Genomic DNA, 19,629 nt, shown 5'->3' with positions numbered 1-19,629 from the left:
TCGATTTGTTAGGTATGTGTCTGAATGCAGTATGCAGCAAAATAACATACGTTTCAGACTTATGCTTGAGCGCAATTTTAGTATATCTGTTTTAAAAACTTTGTTCACATCTCTAAAAATACAAGTATTGCATAAACCATTCGACTATTTTTCTCTAATATGTGTACATAAATATGTTACAAACTGAAATTTATATTTTCATGGAAAATCTTTATGTTCTTTGGTCTATTATTATCAACAGTAAATGTACAATAAAATCGTTGAACGCGTAAGTCGTATGCTATGAGGGATGTATAGCTACGTGTAAATACACAGGGAAGTATTGGTTTACTGCTCTTGAGATACGATTATCAAAATCATTATCTAATCGCATTTTACATTATTTTCAAAATATAAAATAGCTCGAAAATATCCTCAGTGAACAATGATAATAAGCTATGTCAGTCGTATGCTATTAGGTTTAATTACACAGGAAAATATTGGTTTGTTGTTCTTAAGGTACGATTGGTTTGATTTTGTATCAAACATAAAATTAATGAAATAAAATCTCATATATCTAAAAGTTATTATTTCAAACTTAAAAATGGTTAATATTATAAGAAAAGAGTTTTCCACTACCAATTTTCCCTTAGTGGTTTAAAAAATAATCTAGTTGCTATAAGAATGTATTATCCGCGCACAGTAAAATCTCGCATGTATATCACCCTAATAATTACTCTAAATTTAATTAAAACGCTTTACTTTCATCATATAAAATGTTTAGGAATTATTATTATTTTTAATCTAGATTTGTAATTAGTCATAATACCTAATATTTTTCCGTTAATCGCCACTACTAACACACAAACAATTTGTAAGCAGTATTACACGGGGAGTGAGCAAGTGACGGGGAGGGGGTGCATATTAAATCATCCCCCGTCGGTCGTAGGCAGCAGATCGCGCGACATCCCCCAGCCCTTGAGCGGAGGAGCGCACATGGGCCGGCTATAAATCATTGATCAGGGGCGCTTACGTGAGGCCCGCGGTCCGCTCCGCCAATCCACGGGATTACCTACAGCCCGTCCATTGCTAATACATAAATCCTGCCGCGCCGTGTGTGATTACCCCGGATTTACGTACAACAATCTGGCCAGCCTGAGGAGCTAAAATTAACATTATCCTCCCTCGCACGAGCGCCATGTAAGTTAAGCAGATTTTCATTTTAGAGCCTAAAAATAGAATTGGTATTGCGCAAGAGTAAAATATTTACTAACCACTAATTTTATTAGACGTTTAGACTGACACGAGTGAGCCATCATCAAGATTATTAGTTTTCATTGCTATTGTGCCGTTTTTAAATTTATATTTCTACCCGGCATTATATATAGGAATAATAAATCATATATGAACACATCGATACGCTAGAAAGGGTTACACTTGAAGCACGAACAGGCCCCCATTTTTACTTTATAATCGCTTAATCGAAATAAATTACAACGTGCGCGGGGGGCACTACTCGGGGGCTCTTGACCGACGGTCAGCCAAATCCTTTTCTAATTACAATATAAATTACTTTCACTATTTATGAATAAGGGCGGACTCTGGAGTCCTATCGCTCTTTACGAACACATGCGACTGCACTTTTTTCTATATAGTTTCTACATTCATTGTATTATTTTTTATCGAGTCATTAGTAGCGACTAGACATTGAATAAAAAAAACATATATAGTTTGGTTAATAGTTTATATTTTAAACGACTTATGATTCGACTATTCAATTAAGAATGAATGCTCATGTTCTTGCAAATTTAATCTTTAAATAATTAATTGAAACAGGCCAAATATAAAGTATATTTATTTATTATAAATTATTAAAATAATTATAAATAAAACCATGTTAAAATTTGTAATTAATATAATGTGTCATTTATAATTTATTAAATTTAATAGCATAATAATAATTTAAATGTTATAACGCATAATAACGTCACATAAAGTTGATTTTTTGTCACGGGTGGTTTTAATAATTTAAAACTAAAAAACAATCTTCGAAGTGAAAAAGTAGTGAATGATGACGCATTACGAACAGAAATCAAATCAAATTTAACACTGACTATACGACAATTAGCTGACAAAGCTCAGATACTCAAAATCTAGTGCAAAAACTTGCACTGGCAAGATTGTGAAACGTGGATACCGCACGATTGCAACACGACAACGCCTAAACCCTTACATCGATAACTGAAAATAAATAAAGGAACTTGGAAGGAAAACTATTGTTCACAGATCATAAAGTACCGATTTAGTTCTATCAGAATATCATTTATTTAGATCTATGCAGCACTATTTAGCTAAAAAATCACATTTTAGACTTGTTCTAAAGTTTTTCTAAAGTTGCGAAAAAGTTTGCATCTAAATCTACTAAATTTTATTCTGAAGGTATTAAAAAAATGTTAAATAGACGGAAGAAGGTTGTATCTACCGAAGGAGAATATATTGTATCTATGTAATAAATAAATACATATATTTTTGATCTACCTCCTAAATTCAAAAAACTATTTTTTATTTGTAGCATATCAATATTGAGATTAGGTTTATAAATTAAGCTGAAAATACTATTTTATATTTTATTAACAATATAAATATTAAAAAAATTATCATTAACCAATATTTATAAATAAATAATATATATTATATATATTAAGAATAATGCTATAAATTGAGTCTATAATTTGTATTGATTTTGGTCAATATATTAATAAAAAGGTCTGTTTTTTATATAAAACTTTACATTGGAATTTTAAATTAAATAGCTAGTAATATTTTGATATATTGATATGCTTTGTTAGGCTTAAAATAACATGGTTCAGTAAAAATCGATTATGAAAGACTTTTATTCAAAAATACATCATATGTATTGTAATTCTATTTAAATTTTAAACCATTTTTAAAACATCAAAATTAATACTTAACTATATATTTATAATATTACTAAAATTTTGGTTAAAAAAACACTACAAATTTATTCTTACAAAACGGACCATTTATTTTGTTGTCATTTACATCTGACAAATAATTTAATCCACATATTTGTATTTTATTATGTTTTACTATTAATTAGAAATTAAGTGCTAACTGATCTGATTTCATTTTTTAAGAGCTTACAATAAAAAGTTTAAAAAGTATATTATTAAATATAGCGGTAAAATCAATTATATAAACTAATAATAAATAATAATAAAAATATAAAATAATAATAAATAATAAAAAAAAATAATAAAAAAACATTACTATTTATTACTCATTACGTTAATTTTATTTTGCAAATTTAATTTTACTAATTTTATATGTAATAATTTACATTAATGTACATTTAAATAAGGAATTAAGTTTATTTTCTTAGCCTGAATTCAGAAATTTTTATAGATGCTCATACTAAAATATCTAATATCATCATCCATTCGTAAACAAATACAGTTTTACTGATACTGAACAGTGAAATTGTAAATTAATTGCTTAATACATTTAAAGTGGTTGAGCTAGTGAAATTATATTTATGCTAATGTGAAAATATGGATTCACTTATAATACACATTCACTGTAACATATACGTAAAAAATCTACTAGATTTTAGCTTGTTAATGTTATTGCTAAGATATTTTCAAAAATAAGTAAATTATATTATCTATTTATGAATAATAAAAGAATTTATGTGAGATGGTAAAACTTTATAAACACTGATATATTTTTATTTAAATAAATAAATAATAGTAAATCGTAAACGAAAAGTATAATATAAGCAATGTTTTTTTAATTCCTTGTTTAATATAAAATATAAAAATATTGCCAGTTGGTCATAGAATAGAGGTAACTGACCATTTATTGTTCAAAACAGACTTTTTAACTTGTTGTAATTTATTTTACAACTAGCTTTTCTATCTGAAAAAAATCTTTTTATTTAAATAAATAAATTATCTGCTTCATTTTCATGAAGAGCTTTATCAAAGACTTTACTTTAATCAGTGTTTATGTTACATTAAATGTGTATTATTTGTGAAAATATATTTTCACTAGTTGATACATATTTCTACTAGTGAAAATATAATCACTGACAGGTGTTAATAAAATTAAATCTTGCGCAATGAAACGCAATTTGACAGCTGTTCAAATCCATTACAGACTTTACTTGAATCAATATATACATAAAAACAATGAACTCTCTGTTTTAATAAATAAATAAATATGATTAATTTTACTTATATTCTATATTTATTTGAGATGTTAAAACCTCTAGAAAAAATACGTGTGGTATAGATATGTTTTTTTATCGCCCTTTGTAAAAATACTTTTAATTTAAAATAACATATTATTGCTTATTAGTAGTAGAAACCATAGATTAAAAATACGCTAATCCGTTGAGTATCAACATCGATGTCAATATTTACATCAGCCAATCGCATATTGTAAATATACTACGTATAGACAGAAAAAAATTTGTACGCATATATTCAGAGGAATCACCTCGTTGAATCATCCGGTAATAAAGCGGTCCACCCACGTTCGTCATGTTGCGTAAACGTTTTTACATTCGATAATTTACGAGGGATGAAGATGTAAATAAGACACGGCCATGTGTTTCGAACACCAAACGCTTAACGAAAGGTGTGACTAAACGCTCCAATGACTAAAGTGTGACTTTATTACCTCGCTAGCTCATAATGCGTGATTTATACGACGGGAGTTTTCCTTATTTACTAACTTAAATTTTATATTGCGAATATCGACAATAGTCCGTGGAAATATCTCACATGGAATAATCTACTCGCGTGTGCTCTATATATGATGCAAATTACACATATTATATTAAAACGCGGTGGTAAAAGTGTGAACGTGTGTTGGTCGCGTGTGTAACGCACCAACACACAAAGAGTAGGCGGAATTCGAAAAGAATTCTAGAAGCCATTAAAATTAGGGTTGTACCCAGTTTGTTCTGGGCCGGATCGCGTTAGAGCTGGCCTACTATTTGTGAGTGTGTGCGTTTGTGCCGGGACGAGAAAAAAAGCACCAAATTATACCACTGGCGGCTCGCGAAGCCGACAAATTTATTCGATATACATAATTATTATATAGTATATGTATATTGGCGCTTTGCATCATTGATGAAGTTATTACGGTCGCAAAAAGGTAAGCAATCAGTGGACGTGATTACAACGCAACGAGAGCAGGGGTGCTCAACATTTTAGAAAATATATATTAATAATCAGCTATTTGCTTCATAAATAAACACTGAGTAATATGTTCAAAACGAAGATTATAATTGTTAAAATCACAAAATATTAGCAAAATTATAATAGGAGAGATTCTCATCATTGGTGCTGGGAGTCAAAATAATACTATTATTATTCCACCATACCTCGATTTACACGGTTTCCCTTTAACGCGGTCAAGAAAAAAAATATTTTTTGAAATATAATACTATCAAGAAATTTGCAGGCAATGGGATTTTTGACGTGAATCTGCGATTTCCGAGAAGCGAGTAATTTTCCATTCTTAATCAACTTTCTTAAACTATGAAAAAATTGTACCAATGTGAGATAATTAAAATTATAATTTTTTATTAAGAATATTTGTTAATAATTTGAAATTATTTTTTATTTATTTTATTAATTTATTTTATTAATTTATTTTATTAATTTATTTTATTAATTTATTTAGCTTAATAGCTAATCTTTACATCTAACAAATTTAGTAAACATATATAAAAATATATAAAAAATACATAACAGAAAGAAAAAATATACAATAATAAAGACTTAATATTATAATATTTTATTTCTATATGTACGAAGGTGTTTTTTTATTCCATTTATAAAACCCGTTATATTTTTGCTGTTTCGGATTTCTCTTGGAAGACTATTATATAAATTAAAACCTCCGTACATAATTCCCCTAGCAATAATTAGTGCATAAAATTAAAAATAACTATATAACAATACCTACATTCGATCATATTGTGAACGATTATTTTATTATTACGTAATGTAAATTTTTAATAAGAACTATAAATAAAAAATATTTATATTAAAAATAAAAACTATAATTTGAAAACATACTGATTATGAGAGAAACCAAAAAATAATATATTATTAAATTGAATAAAAAATTAATTCATTACAACACGTACATTTGATCAGTTATCCGTCACAGTGTGAACGATCATTTTAACACACAATATATGTTTTTATTGAAAAGTACAAAAAAAAATATATTATATTAAAGATATAAACAACAATTTAAAAAAATATGTGATTAAATTGAATTTAATATATTCGTTTGTAATAACACGTAAATTTAATCTGTTGTCCGTGATAGTGTGAACGATCGGTTAAACGAACAAATTTATATGTATGTCTAAAATATTTTTTTACAATACTAAAATAATAAGCCGACAATTGAGAGCACCTTCAATCCAAATCTCGCATACTCAAAACCTAACCTCAAATTACATACACCGGAGCGTATTATTTATAAAACAACTTTATAACTTGCCATTATTTTATTTTTCTCAAATGAACGCCTTCGCGTATATCACTGGAATTATTTATTTTTTACGTTTATGAACAATTTTATTTATCATAATATTTTTTTTTTCGAACACTCCCCGCCACTGGGCGAGATCCCCACCATACCGAGTTTGACCCCTGGGGAGTACAATGTAAAAGCTGTCAGTTAGCAGCAAGCGGCTGGAGAGTTCGGCCAATGTGAGAGTTCAGCTTGAATGTATTGGTAGACAGAACACATGCCCTAAATCCGATCACAAAATGACGGACGACCTACACACGTTTATAAAATGGGAGCGAAAGTTTAGCTTTCAAATATCATTATGCTGATATTGAAAGTCTAAAAAATATATAGTTTTGTTATTTTATATAAAGTATTTGATTTTATATGATTTTTTATGCGCGTGTTAACAGGAAAATTAATAAAAATAATATCGCGTGACGGTTAGAGATAAAATTCACGCGTGGATATGAAATTGAATCATACACATTAAAATGTTTTAATTTAATTGTTTGGTCTGCATATAAATATTAAACTTTTTATAACTAAGATGATTTCTTTCGAGAAAAAAAATAATATTATATTTTGGTTATTTAGATTATATATATATATTTTTTTAATATGAAGATATGTTTTTTTCAATATAAACCAAAATGTATTTTATAAAGATACAGACACCTAGATACAATCAAAAAATGATTTTATCTGCACTATTTTTAAATTACAAAGACTTAATAGTTCACTTTATAATTATTGTAAATAAAAACAAAAATTATAGCAATTCAATTTATTGATATTAATTTAATTTTGTAATAAATTGAGCTATTATGAAAAACATATATATGTATGTATATAGATGTTAGATGATAAGGACGATCGTAGTAAGATTTCAACGATGCTTCTGAAACCACAAACAGATGTTGAATACTCAATATGCAAAGCATTAAATTTACATACACCAACCATCGTATGAAACGATAATATTATTACACGATACACTTAAACGCTACGCAATAAAATACGTTTTATATTACACATACAAATCGCAATAGAACACTACCTAGCGCGAATTTCTCACGCATTATTAAAGCGGATATAAAGAGGTTAACGAAAAAAGTACTATATAAAACGAATCGCACTTGGAATATTAAACAAGTAGAAGTAATCCAACACAAATTACTACACATGTCTTTCCTGGAATCTGACTCTGACTCAACACTTCTATTAAGATCTTATCCCGATCTAGAAGAGGTTTATTGTTTCCGCGAAGTTGACGTGCTTTCGCGTGATATTCTTCGGTGTTTTTACGTTTTTTCCCATTTCATGGGAAAAAATGGGAAAGACAACGCACAGGAGACAGGACAAGACCGTCGATTAACAACAGAATCAATCATTTGAACGGCGAACGGACATGACTCGGCGAGGCGCCGATAAAAACTTGCAATGCTTCGTGGCGTATTCAGTATAAGAGTCCGTTCGTTCAAGGCACAGGATGTTTCAAAATAAACTTAATTTGTTTAATACTACAGTATTAAGTTAAAACCCCATATAAATAAAAAATCATAAGTATACAATGGTTTATTATGGATATCGATATTTGATAAGGAAGAACAAGTAGACGTTACTTGAAAAAACGAATTTTTGGTACACCTTGTACATTTATATGCACGCAAACACATACCCCAGATGAATTATGGATGAAGGCGAGCTGATAAAAAATTGCATCTGAATTTGCGTCGATTATATTAGATATATATAGTGGGTATAACCATTTATATATCTATTATTTGTGTGGACATATTTTATACTGGAGGCTGTGAGGAGATCGTAACGCGGATGTGACGACGGCAACGCAGCCTAATTCTCCGGCTGGACCGAAGAACAACCGGTTTTTATAGTTGGATCAAATCGACGAATCGGCACTATTAATTATATAGTTATGGTTATTGCAAATGCATTGTAGAAAATAGTAGATTATAAAAAAATTGAGAAATAAACACGGATGTTGAAATAAAAAATAATAATATACCAAGCCAATAAGATTAGACTAATTTGATTGCGTGCATAATGAAGTTATTATATAACATTTATTCATGTTTCTAATAGTATGTTTAATATCAAATAGTTTTTTTTAATATTTTTAGTATAATACTTTTAATAAAGACAACTTCTAATAAGGCGCTTAGTATATCTGGTACTTACGTTTTTTATCACACCAGCATACTTTAAAGCCGACTTTTTTTATAAAGGTTTAAGAATATCAATATAATATGTAATCAATATTTTTTAATGTGATAAAAATATTTTTTATAATATTTTTCATGCTTGATAAAAAATCAACTAATTTTTTAAATGCAATACAAAGTAAAGTATTTTTATATGAAATTAGCACAAAATCCATTTAAAATATTATTAGCTCTTTTATACAATAATTTGAGGTAAAAATATATTATAAGTACAAGCATATATTTCCCACAATAATATGAAAATATAAATGACAATTAAAAAAAGTTTGATGGTGATCTGATTAAAACTCCCGCAGTTATCGTATCCTCAAAAACCGTTAAATCCCATATAAATGACAGTCGAATAACATATTTTATTAGTTTCTATTATAGAAAGTTTTTTACCTCATTGCTTTTTTGATAAATATTTTTACAACAGATTTATAGTTTTTTGAATTGCTGCTATTTTAAAACAATATGTCAAATCTGGTTGGCTAACGAACATAGTCGAGATATATACCTTACAATATTTTTAGAAAAACTTTCATGTATATATGTATATTTAAAAAAAAATTATAAATAATAAATCTTTTGTTGTAACCTGAAAAGCGTAAGCCCAATTCGTTACAATGGGGAAAATCTGTACCAACTTAGCGAGTCAATAAGATAAAATAAATACATACAAGTGAATATTAACCACCAGATGAAATGTTGGGAATCGGTGACATCTATATAATTAATTATAAATTAATATGTGTAATATAATTTATAACCAATAGATGTCACAGCAGCTAGGGTAGCTTTTTTTAATAATAGTGCAGTTTTTTTTATAAATAAAAATTAGAGTGCCGCTGCCAGGGCTCGAACCCTCAACCTCAAAGTTATTATTCCGAGATTTTACGGACTGCGTTATTCCATCCTTAATAAATCAAAAATAAATATAATTTTTTTTTATTTTTTAAATTCAAATTTTACTTTGGTTCTGATTTTTTAATTTTTATTTATTTAAAATGATATTTCATGTTTATTCACGAAAAAAATTTTTTTTCTTAAAAACATTTTTTTTTACTGATTTTTGCGTAAAGAGATAAAAAAATCAATTGAGCGACTGTAGTCGACTATCGCGTCCAAAGGGTTAAGTCTAAATATATATTAATTAATCGAAAATATTGTTGTATTTCATAAAAACTATTGTTTCATACATACTATATAAGCAAATAAATGAATGAAAATTTTAAATGCGGAATGCTGTAACATATATTTATTTGCTAAGAGATATATTTAGACCGTAATTATTTTATGTATAAATAACCCAATATATAACTAAACATAAATAAATGTACCAGTGTGTCATCAAATTTAAGTCACTTCTTAATCTTTTGATACACGAGCTTTTTGGAATATATTTTAGTATTTATGAAAAAAATTTAAAATTTAAAATTTAAAAAAATTTAGTATTTATGAAAAATAAAAATGTAATTTTCTCTTTTAACAAATAAGCTACATACTATTAAAAATAAATCTGATTCTTTGATATTCTTATTGCCATTGAATCTAAAAATAACGAAAGCTAAAATATTGGATTTCGGCAATTAAAGTGTTAAAAACAGGTCTATCAAGGAAAAATGTGGATATGTTGACCATAGATTGTAAGTTTGCCTCTTTCCAACTAAACCAATACGATATGAGAAAGAGTAAATTATTTTTGATTTTGTATAAATATTGACACAAGCTAAATACATAAAAAATAATTTCAGAAATGTATGAATAATACAACAAATATATTCATAGGTAAAAATCTATGTTATTAAATCAATAAAGTATTGATTTAAATTTTAGAGAAAGAGTATTTTTTTATCTGTAAAGTCTTAGTAATTTTATTTTTTTATATTGTATACAACTACTATATAATACATATCATGAAAATCACACGAATATATTAAAAAAATATACGAATATAGTTTCTACTATAAAAATATACTTATGGATAAGAAGCCAGGTTTTAAACTGTTGACTTGAATTAAATGACAGTTTTGGATTCAGCAAATGACGCACCTATTTGGTCACTAATTTTGGTATTCTAGATTACTTAAATATGTTAAGCAAATGAGAAAATGCAAAGCGGTAAGTTTACCTGGTATTAAAACTAATACTATGATATTTCAACAGTTTTTGTTATGAAACCACACATTGCACATTTAAAAAAACTGTTTAATACAGATAAGAATATAAAAATATTTTCGTAATAGTATTATGTATGTACATATTCATAGAATATAATATGCAATCAAAATAAAAAAGTGTATATATATTATATAAAACTATATATATATATATTTATTATATATATATATATATATATATATATATATATATATACATATATATATAAGATTGAATTTTTTCTCAATAACGTCTTTTTAAGTTCTCCAAAATATCCATTCTAACCAAAACAGTTCGCAAAAGATTTCTGCGAAAATGTCGAACAAAATATCGTTTTGTAGATGGCAGATTACATCAAGTGGGCCTCTGTCACACGACAATCCAACCCGACTTCAATCTCATCGAATATTGATAGACCCTCTGACCGTTTTCGGCAGCAACTCCCGGACCTTGGGATTCATACATATTAATTTTGATACGCATTAAAACCTTTCGAAACGATTTGACCCCGCGATGGGACGGGAGATGTCGGTAATGGAATACGGGATAGTATGATAATCGAATAAATATTTCATCATGCGGCGTTAAGAAGTCGTCAAGTCGGGACTCTCTCTCTATCTCTCTCTCTCCCGGTAGGTAGTAGTAGGTACATTGAACGCGATCAGGGCAGAGTTATTGAATTATGCATTAAAATGCCATCCAAGGCACATTTCCCATAGACGTGCGTGACTCGTCTACCAATTTCGGTTTCTGTCATCGCGGACGCGCCGGCTCCTGGGGGGACCATGGATTCTCGGAAGAAAAATGGGACAGACAAAAATACATCACACCATTCAGGCGCTTATCGAAAGTTCTTATCGCGCGTACATTTTATACAAAGTTGACCTTTAGTGAATGATCTACTATGTAAGTACGTGATATTTTATGAAATGTTATGTTCTAAATTATGACGCAATTGTGAAATTAGGCCAAGTTTTATTGATAAATACCTATAAATTACAAATTAAAAAAATATCAACACTTAAGTCCAACTTCTATCGTTTACGGGTATTTCGAAACTTATTTTTATAAACAGTCCTAATGGACTTAATAATTAAATATGATAACTTAAGATCAGAAAAATTATACATATTTGTTTAACATCTCTAAAAAAATACACATATAATTAAATTTTTTTTCAACTAACTAAATCATATTTTCCATCCAAACATACAATACTCGTATTAAAAGATAGGTCATCTAACCACAATTCATTATATATCATAATCTAGTTTAAAAATTATATTTACAAGCTCAAAATCTAGTGCTACTTGTTCTTAAATCGATGATTAACTGATCAAAGTTTGTTGCTATTACAATTACTTATATTTTATCATTTTAATTATTGTAAATGGCGAAGTTGTATTTAATTTTAACGTATGTATTTTTTTGTATTCTTAATTTTGTGATAAACGATCATATAAAAAATTGATAAAATATGCTTATCAATTTTTTATATTTAAACATGATACAATTGATGATGTAATATTACCATATTTCATTACAAGTATCGTAAATAAGGCATATGTTATTAAATCTGTATTTTTTATAAAAAAATATTTTTAATCATAACGCATGAAAAAAATATTGTTGGGTTTATTAAAATCAGATACTATGTTATTATTACATATACATAAGTAGACCGACCATCGATATAAAATTAAATTATTTAAATAATCGTATAGAAAATATTTAATATTTTACTGGTGAATATATGTTAGATTATTTAATGTATTAATAACATATTGTAAAAAACATAAAATGTAATACTATAAATTTCTAATTTTAAAATTCGTTCAAATAATTTACAAATCGCGGATATACAGACAATGTCATCATTACTTCCTATTTTCAATAAGGAAAAATAGATAGCAAAGCGATTTTAAAATATAAATTATGTAGATGATTAAAGCTTATATTTAATTACATCACAATTTTTGTTAAACAGAATCATAATTTCGCCCCAAATAAAAATTAAATTTGCAAAAATGAAGCATTTTATTATACCTATTGATAAAAACTATCTTTAACTGCGCCACATGGTATTATATTATACAAGCAAAATTTCTTATGATTGTTTCTATTATTTTAACTATGTAAAATATATATGTATATATCAATCATAATTTATACAAAATAAAATTTGTTAAACAGTATCAAAATTTCACTAAAATAAAAATCGAATTAATATTTATTAGGACTATTTTTAAATGCGCCACGTACTATTTTATTATACAACTATTAGTAAAATACAAGCAAAATACATTAAAATTATATTTTAAACGTTAATTTTATAAAAATATATTTATTATCAAAAAATTCGAATTTACTCTATTTAAAATGTTTTTATTTTGTCTATTGATTCGGAATACTTTTAAATGCGCCACTTGTATTTGTACTATATAAGAAAATATAGCAATTTTAATTTATAGAAAAAAGTTTTGTAGTAAAATTTTCCCTAAAATAATATTTAATTTGGTATTTGTTGCTTATTTATTTGGACCACTTATAAATAAGCTTTGTGATTTTTTTTTCAAATTAATTTTTCTAAAACAATTCCAAATTAATTTTTTTAATGCACCTCGTGTTATTTTATAACACAAATTTTAATTAGTATATATGTTTGTATTATACATGATTATTTTTCTAAAAAATAAGTTTGTATAAAGTACATAAATATTTTTTTAGTTCGTTGTCAATGTTCAACATACAATATCTATACATTCCAAATATTTGAAAAGCCTTTGAATTCGTGAAAGTTACGTCACGAGTTCTTTTTTTTTGTTGTTTTCACGAATTCTCTCTAAGCTACCGAACAATGGTAGTACATACCACGCTTCAAAGGGGTGAAAATAAATTATACATACAAAACTTCCTACATCCACCGAGTTTACCTTTTAACAAAAAACACACACATAGTAAAATTATTATTATGTGTGTGAAACCAACACATGATTCAAGTAAAGCCACGCAATAATTTATATTATCCGCATTTATGTATTTAGCATTAAGAAAAACCCAGAATGGGCAAGAAGTGAAGATGGCATGCGGCCAAAATGCAGTAAATTCTTCTGCAATGATAACATCTACGATAAAAACTTTCACAATCGCCAGTTGAAGATAAAGAGTGCACTTTTTGTGCTCGGTGAATTTATACTTTTAAATTGAAAACGTTAATGGAAAAATGTCATATTCGTTTGTGCAATGAATATTTATATTTTTGGCTTTGAACCAAACAGTATCAATGAATTATGTATACATTGCGTTTATACGTTTGTATAAATTGTTTAATTATATGCCTTTACAGTGCCATTGACAGTGACTAATTTTTCGCTACACTGAACGCCGATTAAACATGTGTAGAATGATTAATTACACGAAAGATAGCGGTGTGTAATGATTAATTAGTGTGATTAATTGGCTAAAACGCTAATTGGGGCGATCAATTTAAAAAAGTGCATACATCCACGTTACAAGATATACTCAAGTTGTAATTTATTGCCGGTGTAGTTAGCGCGTATTTTTTTAAGTTTAACAATGAGATAATTCAGTTAATTTTCTCGGTAGCGTTGCAGTCTCCCTTGGTGGTCAAAATAGCGTAGATAAAAAAGTCGTATTTTTTGGAAGAAGAAAGAATTCTAATGTGAGATAAAAAAATGTATTCTTTTCTGAAAAGGGCCACAAATGGACTAAAAGAAAGCACCATTGTTCATAGTCGCGTTTTGAATGCAATTGTGCAACTTTTTGGTCATAAATCATATATTGTTCGACGGTGCACTGTGGCGGAAGTTTTATTTTTATAGTACTCGAAAAAAATACAATAGAATGACCAACATTTTGTTCAACCTAAGCATGTAAAACTTAATTGGCAGGTAAGGTTATTAGGGAAAATTGATGCACTTCTAGTGCCAAGTGCGTCACTTTCGATTGAATAACAATTAACTTCGATGAGCGCAATTTATTATATTATAAATTGTAATAAAATAAAATTGTAACAAGCTATCAGATAAATACAAGAAAAGTATGTGCGAGTTTTTCTTTCTCTTTCGCACCAATCAGCGAAAGCGAGCACGTTCTCATTTTTATAATAATTTGCTGGAATTTCAAACTAGAAATTTATACTCAGACACAGTCTCGGTCAGTTTTCTTGTATTGGATTTATATCTGATATGTCTACAATGTTTTTTTATCTTGTTATATTTTATTGTGTCATTTTTTCCCCTGAGATTACTGGAAATATGTCTATTATATAGGAAATACATAATGACAATAGTGATCCATGACAGTGGTTTATCATTTCAAAACAAAAATAGTGATAATGACTTCTTAAAATTATATGCTAAATAATTTTAATATTAAAATACTATTAAGAAAAACGCAAAATAATCTCCATTAAAAAAATAATGACAATTCAAATTACTTCTAATATTTTAATTATAATATATACACTATTTATATTTTTATATTTTGAGTTTCTTACAACTTTATATCCACAAAAATTAATGTAATCTACGACTCATTTTTTAAATCTATTTTGAATCCAAATATCAATTTAATTCCAAGTTTAAAGGAAACCAAATAAAATTTTCTAATTTATATATTTTTTAATTGTTATAAAAGTAAGATCACTTCTTTATCTTTATATAATATATAGGTACTCTAAGTATAAAAAAATGTATTTATGTTAAAAATAATTATTTATTACTTAAGATAATGATATTTAAAAATCAAAACTATGGTTTTATAATATATTATATATATAAAAAAAATATGAAAATATTTTACTCAGCGATTGTAAAAAATCCACAAAAGCGACATAATAAAAAATATTAAAATATACCCTGACATCGAATAGTGAATTACACATTTCTTCAATGCATAACACACATTGTTAAAGTGATATACACACGCATAAAACACCGAAAGACCCGCGACTATGTTCTCTTTCGGCGAATAGCTTTATTTGCGTCGGACGACGACGATATTATTTTATACGTATTATTATATATGAAAAGAGCGTTTTATATTCAGGAAAATCCCCAAAAGCCGATTTCGCAGCCATTCCGGCTGGTGCTTCGCCCTCTTATTCCATCGTCGGCATGTAAGAATTCATTTGGGCGATAAGAATTTCATTTCCCGGCCTATGTTTGTATGTCGAAGCTCTCTCTCTATGTCGCGATCGTTATCCCCAGCGCCGGGCCTGGAATCGCTTTCGCTCTCGTCAGATTGAACTTTCCATTCCGTCACCGTAACACCCAGAAGCAACCCCACACCCCACGGGGATCAGTTGAAAAAAATGCTTTCGGGGTGGTGGATGGAAAAATGCGCGTTATCAATGACACACGCGATAAAGTCAATCTCGGCATTCACGCCGAAAATGTATGTGCGGTGAAAGCTAAAGGGGTTGACGGGAGAAGGTTGAAATATCACTTCGAAAGGTTTAGGTAAGCGGCGAGAGAACAGATTACTTGTTATTTTTTTGTAGGGATGATGCAAATGATCCCGAAAATGACTCTTTATATTTATGATAAAAATGAGACCTCATTATTAAGATATATGAAAGAACATACAAATTTATATACTATCTAATAATCAGCAATATTATTGATTCAAATTAATTAGAGTAATTTTATTAAGTAGACATATAATTTTGTTATAATATATAAATAATCAATTGCTAATAGTAAATTTAAATTGGAGCATTTTACATATTTTAAAACCCATTTATTGAATACATAAAATAATGTATATTAAATTAAATTTTATTGGCCTGTATTTGTTTGACAATTATAATACTATTTTATGAAAGATTGTGTTTATAATAAATGTTATGTTTTTATTAAATTAAAATCTAATCATTCGAATAGTATTATGTAATGAAAGTTTCATTTAAAAGTTACTGACCATTTATTTTTGAAAGCAAAAATGTATGTTTAAGAAACAAATAATAATTAAAAAAACTAGTTAAATTTGGACTAAATGCTTGTGTTTTAACTAAGAACGTTTAAATATTAAATATATCAATTCATAATAAAAATATATTCCTTTTATTGTTATTATTTTATATATTTTCTAAATATTTTCTTTAATAAAGTATTTATGTTAAATAAGCAATATAAATTCAATAGTGAGTGTAAATTTGAATGAATATTGCTAATTTAATATTCGTCCAAAAGCAAATAAAATACATATATTGTTATGAATGCACATATGTGTAATATAAAAAATAAATGATGGGCTAATAATATATAATTGTAAAAAGTTAGTGAACTTTCTAAATTATTAACTGAGGAAATATTAATAATTTTAGTGAAAATTTAATTTAAAACTAACTGACCTTTTTTTAAAATCTGACTATTTAATTGGTTGCTTATATATTTCTTGCAGAAATTATTTATGTTAGAAAAACAAATTATTATTTAAATGCTAAGGTTATTTTTACATGAATAATTGTATTCGTTTAACTGTCAAGTAGTTTTATACTCAAATCAATTATAATTATTTTATTTTTATGAATTGAGGTATGTGCATATTTTAAGGGAAAATAATTTAAGGGCTAATAGCCACAATCGAAGCTTTACTGAACTTTTGTCAAAAAGTTCTTAATCATTTTTAATTACCTGTCATATTTTTAAAACTGCTAACTTTTTGAAGCGATTATGTTAAATAAATAAATTAAAAGCTTAATTTAACTTTGACTTGATATTTGTAATTTAACAAAAAAAGGTTTAAATACTAAATATTTCAATGCAAAAATTAAACAAAACCTTTTATGTTATTAAGTATGTGCGTATTACACATATGAAAAAAAATGACGTTTTTTTTAGCAGCAATCAAACCTATTCACTAACAGTTTTAGAAAATATACTAAAAACATTGTTATTATTAACTGACCATATAATAATCTGACTTCTTAATTTTTTTAATTTGGTGCCTTATTTTTTTACAGCAATTTTTTTATGTATAATCAATTATTGCTTAATTTAAAAATTAGTTAAAATAAATAGGATGTACTTTAAAAATATTAATATGCCCAATAATTTATTCAAGATAATATTTAATGTAAATAAACAGGTACTACTATATAAGCATAAGGTTGGATTATTGAATTAGTAATTGAAGTTACTAATTTAATAATCCAAAAAAAATATTAAATTACTCATTTAATAAATTAATAAATAATTTATTATTAAGTATTTAAAATTTGTAATAGGCTGCAGTGCTACGAGATATTATGTATTGTGAAATGCCTCTGTAAAAATTAAATATAATATTTTTTTCTTTTATAAATAAAAGTCATTAAAATCCAACTATATAGTAATATATATTTCATATTTATAAAACAAGATAATAAATTAAGATAATTGCTCAAGGTAGCTTCTTAATAATATATAACTAGATTAAATGTTTTAAAACTAAATATATAATGAGGCGAAATAAAAAATTTGTACAATTAAGAAAAGATTCTTTACCATATTATAAATGATAACTAACCATAATAATAATAATACTGTCTACGAAATTTAATTTGTGTTTTATTACGTATTTTTTTTTATATTTTCTTACATTGTACAATTAGCTATTAGTTAACATACACTATAAAAAGTAACATTTTTTAAAGAAAAGCTCACTAATTAATTAGGTGTAAGATTAGGTTTAATAAAGAAATATTACAATTTAATAAAACTAACCATACAATAATAATAAAATTGTTTATCTCGTATAATTTGTGTTATTTTTGTACGTGTGTTTCTAATTTTTACTTTACATTATACAATTCGTTCATATTTAACATATTTTTAAGGAAGCATACTAATTAATTGTATTAAATTAGGTGAGATAAAAAAGGGACAATTGAAAAAAAATAATAATCGTTTTTCAAAAAATTAACTATTACCATATAAAAATTCTTAAAACAAAAGCTATTGATAATTTTTTTAAACATTTAATTATTTCATTTGTTGAATATTTTCTTAAAGCAATTATTTGTTTGAAATATGCATAATTAATAATAATATATTTTTCATAATATAATAATTAATATCTAATGCCTAACGTATTGAACTCTTTTTTAACCCTTAAAAATAATTGATTTTACATATTCAGCAGCAGCCCCACAAAAACATGAACCCTTACAACGGTCGGGACGTCGTAAATATAAAAGTTACCGCGAAAACTTTGCAGCGCACTGCAGCAACAAGCTAGCCGAAATTAATGCATAAAATTACCAAAATATTATTAATAATAGTAATGATACTCACAATTAATTCAATCCCAGATGTAGATGAAGAACACACTTTAAATAATAATATAATCACAAAACAAAAACAACAAAAAACAACAATGATCACAACCGACTTAAATAATTAGTATCGCTTAACCCTATCGCAAGGGTTCCCTGTCAGGCCGAGAGCACATTTCGCGGAGGCCAACACACACAACGTCTATGCGTATCACCGTCGCAGAATCCCGCGAATGACTGAGTGCCCGTCGGCCATATAAACACGTCAGCGTGCGCTGTGCGATAGATGGCGCGCCGGTAGTCGACCGCCGATTTGAAATATAATCCCAGCACGAAAAAATAATACACACACAGAGGCGGAGAGTGGTGGGGGTGGCCAGACTATTTCGGCGCTGGTGGGGTGCGAGAGAGACGGATGCG

The 19,629-nt window shown here is 27.1% G+C and overlaps 1 protein-coding gene across 2 annotated transcripts in view; it reads right to left on the bottom strand.

The window, feature by feature from the left end:
- LOC148234833 (homeotic protein antennapedia-like) overlaps positions 1 to 19,629 on the bottom strand; it is a 340,898-nt gene that overhangs the window by 200,011 nt on the left and 121,258 nt on the right. The window contains exon 1 of one of the 2 annotated variants that reach the window (XM_088186080.1): positions 19,229 to 19,451. The exons of the other annotated variant lie outside the window; for it this stretch is intronic. The gene's annotated coding sequence lies outside the window, so the exon portion shown is untranslated. Of the gene's footprint in view, positions 1 to 19,228; positions 19,452 to 19,629 lie in introns of those variants that run through there. 2 annotated transcript variants of the gene reach the window in all.

This window comes from Plectrocnemia conspersa, unplaced genomic scaffold, assembly GCF_051122295.1.
Source record: "Plectrocnemia conspersa isolate PC_06_02 unplaced genomic scaffold, ASM5112229v1 ptg000005l, whole genome shotgun sequence".
Lineage (NCBI taxonomy): Eukaryota > Metazoa > Arthropoda > Insecta > Trichoptera > Polycentropodidae > Plectrocnemia > Plectrocnemia conspersa.
This window is presented reverse-complemented; position numbering and strand designations above follow the sequence as displayed.